The sequence below is a fragment of the Dermacentor silvarum genome, chromosome 2, assembly GCF_013339745.2.
Source record: "Dermacentor silvarum isolate Dsil-2018 chromosome 2, BIME_Dsil_1.4, whole genome shotgun sequence".
NCBI lineage: Eukaryota > Metazoa > Arthropoda > Arachnida > Ixodida > Ixodidae > Dermacentor > Dermacentor silvarum.
Genome location: NC_051155.1, coordinates 57138458 through 57144590, shown reverse-complemented (window position 1 = coordinate 57144590; position 6133 = coordinate 57138458).

Genomic DNA, 6133 nt, shown 5'->3' with positions numbered 1-6133 from the left:
ACAAAGGAGAACATAGCGGAAATTGTACTTGCTAATTCAGTTCAAGAAATGGTAAGTAAATGGAAATGAAAGTGACTGAAAAAACAACTTGCTGCAGGAGGGGAACGATCCCACGTCTTCACATTACACGTGTAATGCTCTTATATATATATATATATATATATATATATATATATATATATATATATATATATATATATATTGTGAGCGCATTTTGCGCATATCGTCGTCGTCATCTGTACAAACGACTCTTCATCTTGTGTGAGCGCTGTTTGTGCATATCGTCATCGTCATCTGTACATACGACTCATCATCATCTTTTGTCTCGTGCGGTGCTTCGTCTCTGACTCGGGCGACTGCTCGGAAATAAAGGCATCGCATCGGTCAACGTCCCACAAGTGGTGGAGCATGCTTCGATTCCCACGTCCTCTTACTTTCCCGATTCCCCTGGAGCTCCGGTCCGGTCGTCGTCTGCTCTCGCCTACCAGGGTGATGGCAGAAACCAACCCATCCACCAGTGCTGCTACCACCTCTGCTCAGCCAGCTGGGCCTACCTGGACGGTGAACACCACACACCGCGATCCTCCCGTCTTTGCCGGCCTCCGCGGCGACGACGTGGACGATTGGCTCGATCACTACAACAGAGCCAGCGACGCCAACCATTGGGACGACACGCACAAATTGCGGTATGTCTCCTTTTACCTAACCGAAGTTGCGAAGACGTGGTTTTTTAACCACGAAAGTGACTTTTCGGACTGGCCATCGTTCACCCAGCAATTTCGCCAGATATTCGGCATGTCGTCTGGACGATCCGAAATCGCGAAACAGAGGCTGGCAACGCGCGTACAAGACCAGGACGAGTCCTATACATCCTACATTGAGGACGTCCTCGCTCTCTGCCGCCGCGCGCAGAGTGACATGGCGGAAGCTGACCGCGTTCGCCACATACTGAAGGGCATCAACACGGTCGCCTTTAATGCTCTCGTCATGCAGAGCCCAACCTGCGTTGGTGATATTATCACAGCATGCCAGCATCTAGACACGCTCCAGTCTATTCGCCTGCCACGCGCCTCTTGCGACCCTCGTCTCAACGGTGATGCTGAGTTGCGAGCCCTGATACGCACTCTCATCAGGGAGGAACTTCACGGACACCTTTCTGGACCTGCGACGCTTGCGACCGTTCGCCCCGCTCCTACTGGACTGCGTGACATCATTAAGGACTAACTGGCGTCGATGACAAACGCCCCAATGGAAAAGTCTACTGGACTATTTCGTCCGCCAAGCTATGCCGAAATTGCCGCCCGGCCTCCCTCGACCGTTCATTCTCCACCTGCCGAAGCTTACCGCGACCCCCTAGCTTCGCTGGCAGCGAATACTCCTGCGCAGCCGTACTACTCTCCGTGGCGGTCGTCGCGCCCGGTTTGTTTCTACTGCGGTATTCGCGGCCACATTTCTCGCTACTGCCGTCGGCGTCAGCAGGATGAAAGGCGGGGCTATGCTACCTTTGAGCGAGACAGCGCACCTATATATAGGTTTGATTACTACGTTCCCGGGCGTCACCCAGGTGAAAGGCGAGGCTACGCCAACTTTGAGCGAGACAGGACACCAGGACCAGATTCCTACGTTCCCGGACCGTACACAACCTCCTCTGGTCGCTCTCCTTCACCTTCCCAGGACATGGCTCGAGCATCCCGCTCGCCCCGGCGTCGCTCTCCTTCACCTTACCGCCGTTCCTCATCGCCCTTGCGCGCTGCTTCCCATGTTGTGGACACCCGCTCGGAAAACTAGAGGCTGCAGTTTTTGGAGGAGAAACTGCATCGTGTCGGACTGTCCCAATTCCTCCTGCTCGCCCCGCCAATTTGCTCTCGGTTTGTGTGGAAGGTGTTTCCGTCGACGCCCTTGTAGATACTGGAGCCGCTATTTCTGTTATACATCGTGAACTGTGCTTTCGTCTGCGAAAAGTGCAAACGCCGTATGTTGGTCCGGTCCTATGTGGTGCCAATGACGTTCCCATCTTTCCTACCGGACAGTGCACAGCTCGCGTTCTGATAGACGGTATTCGTCATCATGTGCAACTTGCGGTGCTTTCGACGTGCGCTCATGAGATTATATTAGGATGGGACTTCCTGCCCGCTGCTTCTGCACTAATTTCGTTCGGCGACCCAAGTATTCATATCAGCGACACCGAGACTTATCCAGTTTTCGATTCCCCGTGTCCCAACCTTATTGCAGCAGCGGAGTTTCTTATCCCACCAGACGAAGAACGTATTCTTACCGTTGGGTCAACAGACATTGTCAACGGAGACGCAGTGGTTGTACCTTGTCAGCGTTGCATTTCTCGAGGACTCGCGATCGCTTCTTGCTTGGTCCGGTTCTCGAGTGGCTATGCCAGCCTCACAGCCTTTAATACGACTCCTGAGCCACTACTACTGCCGAAAGGTTCTACCGTCGCCAAGCTCGCCGACGCTGCGCCGGTATGTGTCATCAGTGTTTCGCCTGCCACATCTTCCGCGCATTCTACGCCCGCAGAAGGCCACACTAGTGCTATTAAGGCCACCTTGAGTGCAGATCTCAATCCGGCCCAGACCAATGCACTCCTCACCATTTTAATGAAGCATGAAGCTTGTTTTGACGTTTCTTCGCGAGGCCTGGGTCAGACCACTGTAACTACTCATCGAATTGAAACAGACGGCTCTCGCATCATTCGCCGTCGCCCGTACCGTGTGTCACCTTCGGAGCGAAAAGTTATAGAAGAACAAGTGAACGACATGCTGACACGCAACATTATAAGGCCTTCAGCAAGCCCTTGGTCTTTTCCTGTTGTGCTTGTTAAAAAAAAGGATGGTTCTGTGCGCTTTTGCATCGATTATAGGGCGCTCAACAAAATTACCCGTAAGGATGTTTATCCAATGCCTCGTATTGACGATGCTTTGGATACCTTACAAGGAGCCGAGTATTTCTCGAGCCTCGACTTGCGCTCCGGATATTGCCAGATTCCCATGCATGAGCCAGATAAAGAAAAGACTGCGTTTGCTACACCTAATGGCCTTTTCGAATTTAACGTGATGCCTTTTGGACTGTGCAATGCACCAGCTACGTTTGAACGTATGATAGATTCAGTACTCCGTGGCTTAAAATGGAAGACCTGCCTTTGTTACTTGGACGACATTGTCATCTTTTCGTCGAGTTTCTCCCAGCACCTACAACGTCTAGACCAAGTTCTCGCGTGTCTAGCAAAAGCTGGTCTCCAACTTAATACTAAAAGTGTCGCTTTGCAAGCCGAAGCATTAAAGTATTGGGCCACGTCGTCAGTAAGCATGGCATCCAGCCTGACCCCGATAAAATCGCTGCAGTACTGCAATTTCCGCCACCAACCGCACTTAAAGAACTCCGCAGCTTTCTAGGACTGGCGTCCTACTTCCGCCGCTTTGTCCGTGACTTCGCCACCATCGCCGCTCCTCTACACAAACTTCTGACTTCGAGCGCGTCCTTTGTGTGGTCGAACGACTGTGAAGCCGCCTTCCAGACCCTCAAACGAGTTCTCACGTCAGGGCCCGTGTTCCGTCATTTCGATGCAACGGCCCCGACTATTCTACACACTGATGCCAGTGGGCATGGAATTGGCGCTGTCCTGCTGCAGCGGAATCAGAAGTCCGAAGAGCAAGTCGTGCTCTTTCTCCTGCTGAGCGCAACTACACGATTACAGAACAGGAATGCCTCGTCATCGTGTGGTCAATACAAAAATTTCGTCCCTATCTCTACGGCCGCCATTTCAAAGTTGTGACCGACCATCATGCTCTCTGTTGGTTGTCGTCCCTGAAAAACTTATCTGGACGCCTCGGCCGTTGGGTACTGCGCTTACAGGAATATGACTTCACTGTCACGTATAAGTCCGGCAAACAACATCAAGATGCCGACGCTTTGTCGCGCTGCCCGCTGTCCCCAAACGCCCATGCTTCACCTTCGGTATGCACGTCACCATCTAGCCACACGTCTCAGCGCACGCCCAGTAGCCCGGGACAGTCAGTTGCCTCAGTTGACTTTCTCCCGTCTACTGACCTCGTCTCACTCCAACGTACTGACCCATACTGCCGTACGCTGATCGACCGACTTACTGGCTTGGCACGACCCCCCAACAGTCGCTTAAGACGACAACTTTCGCGTTTTAAGCTTCAAGGTGGAGCGTTATTTCGATCAATCTACCATCCTTCCGGTAACCGATGGGTACCAGTCATACCTCGCTCACTTCGCCTCCAAGTATTAGAAGCATTTCACGACGACACGACGGCTGGCCACTTGGGCTTTCATAAGACTTACGACCGCATCAAAACGCGTTGTTTCTGGCCGGGCCTTTCCACCTCTGTGGCCAAATACGTTGGATCCTGCGCGTCATGCCAGCACAGAAAACGCTCGACATCCCTTCCAGCCGGTCCTCTGCAGCCTCTACCATGCCCGTCCACCCCCTTCGAAATTGTGGGCATAGACTTGTACGGGCCCCTCCCACTCACGCCCGCTGGTCACGGCTGGATCGTCACCGCAGTGGATCATCTAACGCGGTACGCTGAGACAGCAGCTCTTCGCTCTGGTACTGCCTGCGAAGTCGCCGAGTTTTTCGTGCACAGTATCGTTTTGCGCCACGGCGCACCTCGTGTCCTCCTGAGTGACCGTGGCAAGACGTTCCTATCGCATGTCCTACGTGAAGTCCTTCAGGCCTCGGACACCATCCATAAGACCACATCATCGTACCATCCGCAAACAAATGGTCTTACGGAGCGTTTTCATCGAACTTTGTCTGACATGATGTCAATGTATGTTCCACCCGATCACACCAACTGGAACACTATCCTACCTTTTGTGACGTTTGCGTATAATACTGCCGTCCAACGTACAACCAATTACAGTCCCTTCTTCCTGGTGTACGGTCGTGCGCCGTCTTTCGTCTTGGACACTACACTCCTTTCAGCACCTGCTGCTCCATCCGCGTCTCTTCCTGAGGAATTTGCCGCTCGCCTCTCCCGGTGCCGTGAACTTGCCCGCGCCAACACCGCTACCATTCAGGACAAAAGGAAAATTCGCTATGATGCGACGCGTCGCGTTGCTTCGTTCCGCCCAGGCGACGAAGTTCTTTTGTGGACACCTGTTCGCGCACCGGGGCTCTGTGAAAAATTTCTCCAGAGATATCTCGGCCCCTACACCGTTTTGCAACGAACTTCGGCCGTTAACTACCGCGTCACTCCTGTCACATCAGCTACTGACCGCCGCCGCCGCACTACGGAAATCGTTCACGTATCTCGCCTGAAACCCTACATTCGCCGTACCTACCCTTTCTAGTTTGCGGTCTTGCTGACCGCTTTCCTGAAGGGGGGGAAGTTAGTGTGAGCGCATTTTGCGCATATCGTCGTCGTCATCTGTACAAACGACTCTTCATCTTGTGTGAGCGCTATTTGTGCATATCGTCGTCGTCATCTGTACATACGACTCATCATCATCTTTTGTCTCGTGCGGTGCTTCGTCTCTGACTCGGGCGACTGCTCGGAAATAAAGGCATCGCATCGGTCAACGTCTCACAATATATATATATATATATATATATATATATATATATATATATATAATTTGTAGTTCATAATGGAATTAAACAACTGATAAATAAGTGGAAATGAAAGTGCAGGAAAAATTTGGCCGAGGCTTATCTCTTGTAAACGAAATCATCACGAGCGAAAGGTTCGTTTGGCTTGGTTTTGGAGAGACTATGCACACGTTGTGTTTCATTAATGCTCTCTTCCGTGGTGGGTAAGGTTCTCTATAACATGCTAATCTGGCCTCACTTTGCTCCTGTGTTTCAGCAGCAAACGTTGCCTTTGCTTGAGTTTTCGTAGCCTGCCGTCTAGCTATATCTATACTGGATGACTGGATTCAGCCTCTCGCTTGCGCTGAAGCACACGCACAGATGGCCCAGCCGGCACGCCATCCGGCAGTGTTCTGGCAGTGTTCCGGCAGTGCACGCCAGCCGGCAGTGTTCTGTCCGCGCGAATTGCAGCGCCATCCATGAAATGGATGCAAAACCAAAATCGCTCTTACTTTTTTTTTCTTCTCAACCCTCTCTCAACTTTGTCGTTTCTCTCTCGCCTTC